We start from the raw sequence: 13,920 nt of genomic DNA on the forward strand, positions 1-13,920 counted from the left end.
TACAAGTTTATGTCCATAATCCTTAGATATTCTCTCCAAATGAGAACAATTTAACAGAAGAGTTTAACATTACCTTGGCTGTAGTCATGCTCTGTAGACAGAAGCTTCACCTGCACAGGTGATCTCATTAGCTCGTCCTGTCTCTCCACCTGCACGCAAAGCAACTTGTACTCTCTGCTGCCCTCTAGTGTTGCTAAAACGATTGATTATGTCCAATAAACAAAGCTACAGAAAGACTTAACAGTGTGGGTCTTGCTTTTTTTTCAAGGGTCCCCATTTTGTCTCAAACATCAATTTAGCTATTATTTAACACTAATTGGTAAATATCAAACATTTATGCTTCATTACAGTTGAAACAATTGTTCTCTGGTAACAAATATTTATCATTAAACATGTGTGTTCATGTATGATCCATGGCACTCATCATGATGGACAAATATGATGGAAAAACATTCTATTAGTGTCAGTACAGTACACGAGGTTGGAAATCAACGACGCATTTGCGCATGCGTTGTCCACCTACAAGGAGGTTTATAACGGTCAGACGCGGAAGAATCTACCAAACTATCACTGATAGATTCTCAAAAATCATCTGATATTAAATGATCTTTTCTCTCAAGGATAAGGATGTTGAAGGAGTGACGTCACAGTGTCCACTGTTGAAGGATAAGGATGTTGAGTGTCCAGCTGGAAGGAGCAGAGGTACATGTTGTTGTTTATTAAAGTCTCTTTTCATTTTATTGACATCGGCAAATGTAAAGCTAAGTTTAAGTGAAGGTATCAAGACCTGTGGCCCTTCCCAGCTATCTTCTAAATAAATAAGATATAAACTAGATTTATGCTTCATTTATCTCCGTTGGTTTTACTGTAGTAATGATAGATTTGAACTCCACAGCAAAAACGGGCGTGTCACTACCGTAATACTGTGTATAGAAGCGCTTCAAACGTTAAGCGGGGAGAAGAACCCCATGTTTACAAGTTAAATCTTCTAGGCCAAATCACAAATACAACACCATTTTATACCATACCAAGATTATTAACAGAACGTGAATCAATGCAAATATAGTTTATCAGTGTGAAGAATTCTAAAAACATACAGACTCCTCACATTATTTTTCAACTAAAAGCGAATACAGTCGTAGCTCTGCAATCAAACTGTCCTTTGTTTCCTCAGATTGTAGATGGTGGATCTCTCCTCCTGGGACCTGACTGGAATGTTTTAAGATGATGTGGAGAACAGTGGTGATGCTGATGCTGGTGAGATAACAACTATCTACTTGTTAACAATACGTGTTGCTGCTGCAGTTGTTTCAAAGTTTGATTCTTTGCATGTTTAGTAGAAGACATTTTTTTCTCAGTGTCAACATTGTATCGTATTGTCCCATCACAAGTGGTCACTGCCCTAACAATGTTTCAACATATTTACATGGATTGTGTTTTTTTAACTGTTTTGTTGCATATTTTAAATGGGTTCTCTTTTAAGTTTATTCAGTGAACCCCTCTTTGGTAAGTCCTGATCACTGTAGACCAGCTCTCGAAGGAAGTCTGACGGCCTTGTCACAGAAGGTGGAATTCAAACCTATGGTTGATCTACGGGCAAAACCTACGGACAATATCATCAAGCATTAATAAAGTATAAAAAAAACTTGACAGTAACACAGATAAAAAGACGAATCTGCCAGATATGACGTCTTGAAATGAAATTGTGCTCATCTACTCTCACTTTCTAAATATGGTGAGACTGATGAAGATGGTTCATAATTGTTTGGTTTATACAGTTGCTCTCCACTATAATGGAGGTAAACACACTCACCTGTCACTGGTATGAATATGTGTTGAGGACAGATGAAGGAGAAGAATGTTGTCCAGAGTGTTTTCCAGGTAAGATCCAGTCTTGGTCCTTGACTTTGTTTGAGGTTCAGACATACAACAATGACACTATGACAACTATAACACTTTTGACAATGTTTTTGCTACTTTAGGTAACAGGCAGAAGTCTTAGTCAAACTAGTGATTTATTATTTTGTCTAACAGGTCACAAAGTAAGAGTTGATTGTACAGAATATCAAGCTACATCAAAGTGGCAGAACTCTTATTGTCACGAACCGATCAGGGCAGGAGACCCAGATGCGGAAGTCAAAACATCCACGGAGGAAAAATTCAGAAAAAAAAGTCTTATATAAATCCAGAGCGGTCCGTCATAGGAACAAAAAAACACAACAGGCACTCGGGGCGAAGGCAGGGCACTTCTGGAGATCGGGGTCCCAACAGCAACTAAAACAAAAAGACAAAAGGACTCACTTGAGTAAATAAAAGTGCTGACAACGTCAGGAGTATCCAAAGGATTATCCAGTTGTGATTCAAAGGCGAGGAGCGAGATCGAAAGGACAGCCAACCTGGTCTGGAAACGCAATACTCTGGCGAGTTCTTCCGGGTAGAGACGCTCCTTATCAATGGGAAGAACCCGCCACTCCATCATCCCCAGCCGCGCACCTGCCAGCGTCTGTCACTCAAAACACAGGACACATGAAAACGGAAAACCACCTTCAAAATAAAACAAAAGAACATAAGCATGACACTTGTATGTTGATTCTATCAAATGTATTCTGCCTATTTTAAATGTTGACCTTTTTTCTTATAAGAGTAACTGTCAGGAGTCTTGATGTAAAACGTCACTCAAATGTGTCATTTATTTATTTCTCTCACAGGATTCAGAGTCAATGTTCATTGCACAGAATTTCCATCTCCGTCCTGCACTGTCTGTGATGATGGAACTTACATGGACAAATTGAACCGAGAGAAACATGGTTTCAAGTGTCTCGTCTGTACTGAAGGTAAAGTTTGTTCTTCACTAGAATGATGAGTTGGTCAGTATGTAGATGTGATGTAGAATTTGTTATTGACTAACAGGACTGAGAGAGATCAGATCCTGTACCTTCACAGCAAACACCAAGTGTGAACCTCTGGAGGGTTTTTTCTGTGTGGACGGCTCAGTGGACACATGTGTGGCAGCACAGCAACACTCCACATGTGAACCAGGACAGTTCATCATCAGAGCAGGCGAGTTTCACATCCAACATGTGAAATGCAAGAGTGCAGAAACTATAAGACACACACAATGTTCTTCACAGGAACGTCCTCCACAGACACTGAGTGTGGAACCTGCAGTGAAGGAACATTTTCAAATGGAACGTTCACGTCATGTCAGGATCACAAACAGTGAGTGAAGCTTCACAAATGTTTGCTCCAGATGTTTTCTTCTAAACTGTCTCCACTTGTCTTTGTAGATGTTCAACATATCTACAGGGGCGACATAGCTCAGATGGTAGAGTGGTTGCCTGCAGTCCAAAAGGTTGCAGGTTCAATCCCAGCTCCAGACAAGCTTGTGTCGTTGTGTCCCTGAGCAAGACACTTCACCCTGATTGCTCCTGATGGTGAACTTGGCGCAAGTGTGCATGCCTACTCCCATCAGTATGTGTGAATGGCTGAATTTCCCCTCGCGGGACTAATAAGGGATTCTAAAAAAAAAAAAAAAAAAAAATATCTACGAGAAGGAACTATTTCTTCTTACTCTGTATGTCGAGAAGGTTTGACACCAGGAGAAGTGGCTGGAATTATTGTTGCTGTGATCGTTCTACTGATCACATGTTCTGTAGTTTATTGGTATAAAAAAAGAAAAAGAGGTAAAAAACAAATGCATTCATAAAAATCACATTATTATATTGATTTGTGTTTATCTGGAGTCATTTCCTTGAATTATTTTTCTCCTTAACCAGATCGAAAAGAGTTCAAGAGAAGAAGGAAGGTATGTAAGAATGTTTTTTAGTCATTTATCAAAGTGATTTAATGTTTAAATGTAATGTTGATTAATTTTGCAAATGTCATCACTTGTACAATTAAAATGAATGTCAATTTTGGTTTAATATCTTCAGCACTGCAGTATTTGTGCATCAGAGAAACGATCATTATTTCTTATTAGGAGGTGGCAGTGGGAATGAATGTATGGATTCAACGGAGCATCCGTGAGAATTTCAATTAGTTTGAGCTTTTTTTTTAATCTAAACTGACTTATTTTTTTCTTGTCTTAGATCAATTTATTCATCTGAGAATAAGTCCGATGAAGTGGAACATGTTCCACTGATGGTAGAACCCGGGGAAGACCCAGAACACACTGAAGAAGCATGTTCCTCCACTGGGCTGGAAACACAGGGGGGTCCTCCAGAAAGAGCTGGACGATGTAACTGGGGAGAAGAAAGTATGGACCTCTCTGCTGAAGCTGCTGCCCCCGTGACAAGAATCCAGATAAACAGACCAGAGATAGCAGACGTTGAATATGAACTAATTGGACACGAGGATATTAAAGTAGATTGTTCAGTCATTCAATAGAATGTTTGAGTTTTATACAACATGAAAAATGTGTTCATAAATGATGTGTTCAGTGAACATAACATATTTCTGGCTGTTTTCATTTGCCTGTGTGTGTAGCTTAGTCTGTGATATAGAAAACAGTTTCTGTCAAAGCTTTCATTAATCTCATAAATGGCTGATCAGTTAAACATCAGCCAGGTTTGAGGATGTACTTCACTCCACAGCCGTCAGTGTTGCTTGTTCTTTCACTGCCCTTTTTGTGAGGTCACCAAATTCAGACCAGCACAGATGGACAAAACCCAACAGCACATACAAAGCCACTTGAGAAAGGCAATCATCATGGAGGTGTGTACAGTATATGTTTAGTTAGTTCCTCGTATATTGCATCATAAAAGTCTAACCGTTTACATTTTTATGTTTGACAGACTATCCGATACACAGATGTGGGCTGCAGACCAGAACCTCACGTCCATTGTCATGTGCGTGTCAATGTGTGTCAATGCGCGCGCGTGTGTCAATGTGCGTCAATGCTTGCGCGCGTGTCAATGTGCGTCAATGCGCCCGTGCCTGTCAATGCGTGTGCGTTTGTCAATATGCGCGCGCGTGTCAATGTGCGTCAATGCTTGCGCGCGTGTCAATGTGCGTCAATGCGCCCGTGCGTGTCAATGCGTGTGCGTGCGTCAATGCTTGCGAGTGTCAATGTGCGTCAATGCGCGCGCGTGTGTCAATGTGCGTCAATGCTTGCGCGCGTGTCAATGTGCGTCAATGCGTGCGTGTGTGTCTATGTGCGTCAATGCGCGCGTGCGTGTCAATGTGCGTCAATGCGTGCGCGCGTGTCAATGTGCGTCCATGCGTGTGTGGTTATGCGTTTGTGTGCATGTCACACACGGTGTGTGTGCGCATGTGTCAGTGTGTGCGTGCGTGTGCGTGCGTGTGTGTTTTATGTGTGCATGTCACCGTGTGTGCGTGCGCGTTTGTTTTATTTGTGCGCGTGCCTATTTGTTTTGTGTGTGCGTGCGCGCGTTTGTTTTATGTGTGCGCGCGCATTTGTTTTATGTGTGCGCGTGCGTATTTATTTTATAGGTTTGTTTGTGATGTGTAGTTATGCGTTTGTGTGCATGCCACTGGTGTGTGTGCGCATGTGTCAGTGTGTGTGTGCGTGCGTGTGTGTGTTTTATGTGTGCATGTCACCGTGTGTGTGCGTGTGTCAGTGCATGTCTGTGTGTGCATGCGTGTGTTTTGTGTGCGTCCGCGTTTGTTTTATGTGTGCGTGCGTGTGTTTTATGTGTGCATGTCACATGAAACAAATGCGCGCACGCACCCATAAAACAAATGCGCGCATGCACACATAAAACAAATGCGCGCATGCACACATAAAACAAATGCGCGCACGCACACATAAAACAAATGCGCGCACGCACACATAAAACAAATGCGCGCACGCACACATAAAACAAATGCGCGCATGCACACATAAAACAAATGCGCCCATGCACACAAAACAAATGCGCGCACGCACACATAAAACAAATGCGCGCACGCACACACAAAACAAATGCACAAGAGCACACAAAACAAATGCGCGCGCACCGATAAAACAAATGCACACGCACACAACACACGCACGCACACATAAAACAAACGCGCACGCACACACACTCCCTACGACTAGTGCTGAGCAGAGTGGCTGCTGCGGGTTTGAAGCTGCACCCTGACAAGTGTCACTTCTTAAGGCGAGAGTTAGTGCGTGTGTGTGTCAATGTGCGTCAATGTGTGCGCGTGTGTCAATGTGCGTCAATGCGCGCGCGTGTGTCAATGTGCGTCAATGCTTGCGCGCGTGTCAATGTGTGTCAATGCGCGCGCGTGTGTCAATGTGCGTCAATGCTTGCGCGCGTGTCAATGTGCGTCAATGCGCCCGTGCCTGTCAATGCGTGTGCGTTTGTCAATATGCGCGCGCGTGTCAATGTGCGTCAATGCTTGCGCGCGTGTCAATGTGCGTCAATGCGCCCGTGCGTGTCAATGCGTGTGCGTGCGTCAATGCTTGCGAGTGTCAATGTGCGTCAATGCGCGCGCGTGTGTCAATGTGCGTCAATGCTTGCGCGCGTGTCAATGTGCGTCAATGCGTGCGTGTGTGTCTATGTGCGTCAATGCGCGCGTGCGTGTCAATGTGCGTCAATGCGTGCGCGCGTGTCAATGTGCGTCCATGCGTGTGTGGTTATGCGTTTGTGTGCATGTCACACACGGTGTGTGTGCGCATGTGTCAGTGTGTGCGTGCGTGTGCGTGCGTGTGTGTTTTATGTGTGCATGTCACCGTGTGTGCGTGCGCGTTTGTTTTATTTGTGCGCGTGCCTATTTGTTTTGTGTGTGCGTGCGCGCGTTTGTTTTATGTGTGCGCGCGCATTTGTTTTATGTGTGCGCGTGCGTATTTATTTTATAGGTTTGTTTGTGATGTGTAGTTATGCGTTTGTGTGCATGCCACTGGTGTGTGTGCGCATGTGTCAGTGTGTGTGTGCGTGCGTGTGTGTGTTTTATGTGTGCATGTCACCGTGTGTGTGCGTGTTTCACTGACACACGCACACACACGGTGACATGCACACATAAAACACACACACGCACGCACACGCAGACACACACTGACACATGCGCACACACACCAATGACATGCACACAAACGCATAACTACACATCACAAACAAACCTATAAAATGAATAAAACAAATGCGCGCGCTCACACATAAAACAAATGCGCGCATGTCACATAAAAAAAATGCGCGCACGCACACAAAACAAATGCCCGCACGCACCCATAAAACAAATGCGCGCACGCACACAAAACAAATGCGCAAGAGCACACAAAACAAATGCGCGCGCACAGATAAAACAAATGCACACGCACACAACACACACACGCACGCACACATTAAACAAATGCGCACACCCACATTAAACAAACGCGCACGCACACATAAAACACACGCATGCATACACAGACATGCACTGACAAACGCACACACACACGGTGACATGCAAACATAAAACACACGCACGCAGGCACACAAAACAAACACGGATTTTATAGGTTTGTTTGTGATGTGTAGTTATGCGTTTGTGTGCATGTCATTGGTGTGTGTGCGCATGTGTCAGTGTGTGTCTGCGTGTGCGTGCGTGTGTGTGTTTTATGTGTGCATGTCACCGTGTGTGTGCGTGTGTCAGTGCATGTCTGTGTGTGCATGCGTGTGTTTTGTGTGCGTCCGCGTTTGTTTTATGTGTGCGTGCGTGCGTGTGTTTTATGTGTGCATGTCACATGAAACAAATGCGCGCACGCACACATAAAACAAATGCGCGTATGCACACATAAAACAAATGCGCGCACGCACACATTTAAACAAATGCACGCACGCACACAAAACAAATGCGCGCACGCACACAAAACAAAACAAATGCGCGCATGCACACATAAAACAAATGCGCGCATGCACACATAAAACAAATGCGCGCATGTCACATAAAACAAATGCGCGCACGCACACATAAAACAAATGCGCGCACGCACACACAAAACAAATGCACAAGAGCACACAAAACAAATGCGCGCGCACCGATAAAACAAATGCACACGCACACAACACACGCACGCACACATAAAACAAACGCGCACGCACACACACTCCCTACGACTAGTGCTGAGCAGAGTGGCTGCTGCGGGTTTGAAGCTGCACCCTGACAAGTGTCACTTCTTAAGGCAAGAGTTAGTGCGTGTGTGTGTCAATGTGCGTCAATGCGTGCGCGTGTGTCAATGTGCGTCAATGCGCGCGCGTGTGTCAATGTGCGTCAATGCTTGCGCGTGTCAATGTGCGTCAATGCGCGCGTGCGTGTCAATGTGTGTCAATGCGCGCGTGTGTCAATGTGCGTCAATGCTTGAGCGCGTGTCAATGTGCGTCAATGCTTGAGCGCGTGTCAATGTGCGTCAATGCGCGCGCGCGTGTCAATGTGCGTCAATGCGCGCGTGCGTGTCAATGTGCATCAATGCGCCCGTGCGTGTCAATGCGTGTGCGTGCGTCAATGCTTGCGAGTGTCAATGTGCGTCAATGCGCGCGCGTGTGTCAATGTGCGTCAATGCTTGCGCGCGTGTCAATGTGCGTCAATGCGCGCGTGCATGTCAATGTGCGTCAATTCGTGCGTGTGTGTCTATGTGCGTCAATGCGCGTCAATGCGTGCGCGCGTGTCAATGTGCGTCAATGCGTGTGTGGTTATGCGTTTGTGTGCATGTCACACACGATGTGAGTGCGCATGTGTCAGTGTGTGCGTGCGTGTGCGTGCGTGTGTGTTTTATGTGTGCATGTCGCCGTGTGTGCGTGCGCGTTTGTTTTATTTGTGCGCGTGCCCATTTGTTTTGTGTGTGCGTGCGTATTTATTTTATAGGTTTGTTTGTGATGTGTAGTTATGCGTTTGTGTGTGTGCGCATGTGTAAGTGTGTGTGTGCGTGCGTGTGTGTGTTTTATGTGTGCATGTCACCGTGTGTGTGCGTGTGTCAGTGAAACACGCACACACACACGGTGACATGCACACAAACGCATAACTACACATCACAAACAAACCTATAAAATGAATAAAACAAATGCGCGCATGCACACATAAAACAAATGCGCGCACGCACACATTAAACAAATGCGCGCACGCACACATAAAACAAATGCGCGCACGCACACATAAAACAAATGCGCGCATGCACACAAAGCAAATGCGCGCATGCACACATAAAACAAATGCGCGCACGTCACATAAAACAAATGCGCGCACGCACACATAAAACAAATGCGCGCACGCACATATTAAAGAAATGCGCACGCGCACACAAAACAAATGCGCAAGAGCACACAAAACAAATGCGCGCGCACAGATAAAACAAATGCACACGCACACAACACACGCACGCACACATTAAACAAATGCGCACACCCACATAAAACAAACGCGCACGCACACATAAAACACACGCATGCATACACAGACATGCACTGACAAACGCACACACACACGGTGACATGCAAACATAAAACACACGCACGCACGCACACATAAAACAAACGCGGATTTTATAGGTTTGTTTGTGATCTGTAGTTATGCGTTTGTGTGCATGTCATTGGTGTGTGTGCGCATGTGTCAGTGTGTGTCTGCGTGTGCGTGCGTGTGTGTGTTTTATGTGTGCATGTCACCGTGTGTGTGCGTGTGTCAGTGCATGTCTGTGTGTGCATGCGTGTGTTTTGTGTGCGTCCGCGTTTGTTTTATGTGTGCGTGCGTGCGTTTTATGTGTGCATGTCACATGAAACAAATGCGCGCACTTACACATAAAACAAATGCGCGCATGCACACATAAAACAAATGCGCGCATGCACACATAAAACAAATGCGCGCACGCACACATAAAACAAATGCGCGCGCGCGCACACAAAACACACGGATGCATACACAGACATGCACTGACACACGCACACTCCCCCATGTCATGAGGGAAGTTGGGGGGCCAGCAGTATTTCATGGGCGGTCCCACAAATGCGCACGAGCACACATACAACAAATGCGCTTGCACACATAAAACAAATGCACACGTAAAACAAATGCACACGCACACAACACACGCACGCACACATAAAACAAATGCGCACACCCACATAAACAAACGCGCAGGCACACATAAAACACACGCATGCATACACAGACATGCACTGACAAAACAAAATAGGTTTGTTTCTTTTATTTATTTTATAGGTTTGTTTGTGATGTGTAGTTATGCGTTTGTGTGCATGTCACTGGTGTGTGTGCGCATGTGTCAGTGTGTGTCTGCGTGTGCGTGCGTGTGTGTGTTTTATGTGTGCATGTCACCATGTGTGTGTGCGTGTGTCAGTGCATGTCTGTGTATGCATCCGTGTGTTTTGTGCGCGCGCGCGCATTTGTTTTATGTGTGCGCGCACGCATTTTTTTTATGTGTGCGTGCGCGTTTGTTTTATGTGTGCGTGCGCGCATTTGTTTCATGTGACATGCACACATAAAACACATGCACGCACACATAAAACAAACGCGGACGCACACATCAAAGAAACGCACACCTAAAACACACGCATGCACACACAGACATGCACTGACACACGCACACACACACGGTGACATGCACACATAAAACAAACGCGGACGCACACAAAACAAACGCGCACGCACACATAAAACACACGCATGCATACATAGACATGCACTGACAAACGCACACACACACGGTGACATGCAAACATAAAACACACGCACGCACGAACACATAAAACAAACGCGGATTTTTTTTAGAATAGAATAGAATAGAAAAGCTTTATTCATCCCCAGAGGGGAAACACACTTTCACAACAGCGCAGATTAAAAAAAAATATATATAGGTTTGTTTGTGATGTGTAGTTATGCGTTTGTGTGCATGTCACTGGTGTGTGTGCGCATGTGTCAGTGTGTGTCTGCGTGTGCGTGCGTGTGTGTGTTTTATGTGTGCATGTCACCGTGTGTGTGTGCGTGTGTCAGTGCATGTCTGTGTGTGCATGCGTGTGTTTAATGTGTGCGTGCGCGTTTGTTTTGTGTGCGTCCGCGTTTGTTTTATGTGTGCGTGCGTGCGTGTGTTTATGTGTGCATGTCACCGTGTGTGTGGGCGTGTGTCAGTGCATGTCTGTGTGTGCATGCGTGTGTTTTAGGTGTGCGTGCGCGTTTCTTTTATGTGTGCGTCCGCGTTTGTTTTATGTGTGCGTGCGTGCGTGTGTTTTATGTGTGCATGTCACCGTGTGTGTGTGCGTTTGTCAGTGCATGTCCGTGTACGCATGCGTGTGTTTTATGTGTGCGTGCGCGTTTGTTTTATGTGGGTGTGCGCATTTGTTTAATGTGTGCGTTCGTGCACAGTAAATTTCCAAGTGTCAAAAAGGAAGTGTTAATGTATTTTAACTATTTCATAGACTGGTTTAACTCTTCCAGATGTAACACAACAACAACAGGTGTAAAACGTGGCTCCTCCCCCTGCAGTGCTGTTGTCAATATCCAGAGTTAAAACCCAGGTGTTATTTATTCAGTGTAAAAAGTGAATGAACACTGTCAAGGGTCAATTTAACAATATTCAGTGTTAATATCTTAATATGCTCCGCCCATTTCAAATGATCCAGAAGTTTCTAGAGTAATTGGACCTCATGGACCACCGCCATGTTTCCATTGGTAAAGACTGTGGTAAGTCTCTCCATCTGCTGACTTATATTTAAATGAATTAAACGATTTATACAATTGTATTCACCGTGACTGTACTACCATTCGCTTTTTAGACTTCTAATGTAGATGAATTGCTATGTGGTTCACCAACATTAAGTTACATTCTATTACTTGTAATGCGGTACAGTTAACCTGCGCAGTGAACACCACGTGTAGACACTTGTAACCAATACCACTATGGATTATTGTGTATATTCGGTTTATGGTGCTCGCTCAAAACAACAGATGTATATGCTGTCTGTACATGCGCGCGCCAGTAAGTACGGTAGTTCATTCCCGCGCCACTCCCCCTCTGTCAGGCTTTAGTTTTTAGTAATGTAACCCAGCCGTTTATTTGTCGTTTTATGTTTCAATTATTTTCACTGGAAGTATATAATTAAACCCAGTTGTTATTTTCGTGTTTTATGTTTTATTACTTTTCAATGCATGTATCGCATTAAGACACTGTCGCTTTAAGACAGCCATTGTTTTTTACCTGCGTTCCACGGATGAGACGCGTGGTGTTCAGATGCTTCAGCGGCTCAGAGACTGAGACACGTGTAAGTAAATAAGTAAGTAAGTAATATTTATTTATATAGCGCTTTTCGAGACCAGGGTCACAAAGCGCTTTAACAATCAAAAACAATACTCAAAACAGTACATACTTCAAAGATCAAGACAACACCGAGAACAACAAGTTCGAGAAATTCAAGGAAAAGCCTGAACAAATAGAAACGTCTTAAGATGTTTCTTAAAGGAGTCAGTAGACTCCATCAAGCGCAAAGAGAGAGGAAGATTGTTCCAAAGCTTAGGAGCAACAGCCTGAAAAGATTTCTCTCCTCTGGTCCTGAGCCGTGTGCGTGGAACCATCAGTAGATTCTGATCCACAGACCTCAGAGACCGAGCTGGGGTGTAAGGCTGGATCAGATCAGTGATGTAAGGATGAGCCTGACCATGAATAGCTCTGAAAGTAAGAACCAGAATTTTAAAGTTGATCCTGAAAGAAACTGGAAGCCAGTGAAGAGTTTTAAGGATCGGAGAAATGTGAGTTCTTCTACTTGAGCGGGTCAGAATTCTCGCTGCAGAGTTCTCAATCAACTGCAGACGAGACAGCTCCTTCTTGTTAAGACATGAAAACAAACCGTTACAATAGTCCAGACGAGAAGAAACAAACGCATGGATTACAAGCTCCAGATCATGTTGTGACAACATTTTCCTAAGTTTAGAGATTTTTCTCAGTTGAAGGAAACAGTTTCTGGTCAGTTTTCTGCAGTGTTGAACAAGAGACATGTCTTTATCAAATACAACACCCAGGTTTCTCAGGCTCAGTTTGACAGACTGACCTAAGTCACCCAAGTACTGACTCAACCATGGAATCTTATCATCAGGAGCAATCACCAGAGTTTCAGTTTTGTCCACATTAAGCTGTAAAGTGTGCCAACGCTCCTGCAATTTTACTGAATACACTCGCTTATCACTCCTAGGTGAGCCTAAACAATACGTTTATATTATTGTTTATATTGCTGTGTGTAAATGAATGTTGTGTCGAAGCAGCTATTTAAGTTTTTGTGTGAAACTTGAAGCATTGTTTTATAACTTTATTCAAGTGTATATTTTCGATAGTATTTTATATTGTACTGTTTCACTTTGTTTTGAAAGTAAGTTGCACTTTATATTTTGTTATCGCGTGGTGTTCAGATGCTTCAGCGGCTCAGAGTTCACCGCATCTGTTATTTAACACGCCGATTAAACGTTCGTGCTGTTGTATGGTTAACAAGCGTTGAATGTGTTGAAGGTGCCGTAGCTAAGAATCTTGAATATTAATAAAATAAATCGCCTACCATGACCCACCAATATAGCAAACTTTTTATTGGAATATAAATATATTTTCGTCCTTCAAAATAACAAACAAAATACGTGTGTGAGTTACATTATAATTAAAAAAGCTAAGTTTTAGCGAACTAGCTCTCGTGTTAACGCACCACAGAAAGTTACATTACACGCAATGAAACATTATTTCTGAGTCTTAAAGCAATAATGATATCTTACCTCAATAGACGAGTGACGCGCACCTGATTCCGTCAAGTTATGCACAAACGTGAGGATAAAATGCGATCGAGCTTTGTCAACAAGTGTGACGTCATCATCCGGAAGTTGCGTATGCGGCAATTTGAAAACTTTTTAGCTGACGCTAAATTTAAAATAAACTTAACTCGGTCTTTATACAAGCACGCATCTACTATTGTATTCATGGCGCTTTTAAACAAACAAGCACAATATCTCATTGTA

The 13,920-nt window shown here is 43.9% G+C and overlaps 3 long non-coding RNA genes across 4 annotated transcripts; 2 read left to right on the forward strand and 1 right to left on the reverse strand.

Annotated features, from left to right (window-relative positions):
• The first annotated feature begins 355 nt into the window (after positions 1-355).
• On the forward strand, positions 356-3,055 carry LOC148058934 (uncharacterized). Its single transcript, XR_015709422.1, has 4 exons — positions 356-702; positions 1,175-1,257; positions 2,709-2,834; positions 2,911-3,055. It is a non-coding gene; the product is annotated as an uncharacterized LOC148058934 (long non-coding RNA).
• On the reverse strand, positions 1,606-13,749 carry LOC148058935 (uncharacterized). Its single transcript, XR_015709423.1, has 3 exons — positions 13,681-13,749; positions 2,397-2,503; positions 1,606-2,274 (listed from the first exon to the last, which is right to left on the reverse strand). It is a non-coding gene; the product is annotated as an uncharacterized LOC148058935 (long non-coding RNA).
• LOC148058936 (uncharacterized) lies at positions 3,156-4,332 on the forward strand. 2 transcript variants are annotated; one of them, XR_015709433.1, is made up of 3 exons: positions 3,156-3,219; positions 3,288-4,022; positions 4,089-4,332. It is a non-coding gene; the product is annotated as an uncharacterized LOC148058936 (long non-coding RNA). The 2 variants fall into 2 exon arrangements; XR_015709434.1 differs by lacking the exon at positions 4,089-4,332 and having other exon boundaries at positions 3,288-3,805; positions 3,933-4,082.
• Positions 13,750-13,920: the final 171 nt, after the last annotated feature.

Source organism: Callionymus lyra, chromosome 19 (genome assembly GCF_982586985.1).
Source record: "Callionymus lyra chromosome 19, fCalLyr1.hap1.1, whole genome shotgun sequence".
NCBI classification, from domain to species: Eukaryota; Metazoa; Chordata; class Actinopteri; order Syngnathiformes; family Callionymidae; genus Callionymus; species Callionymus lyra.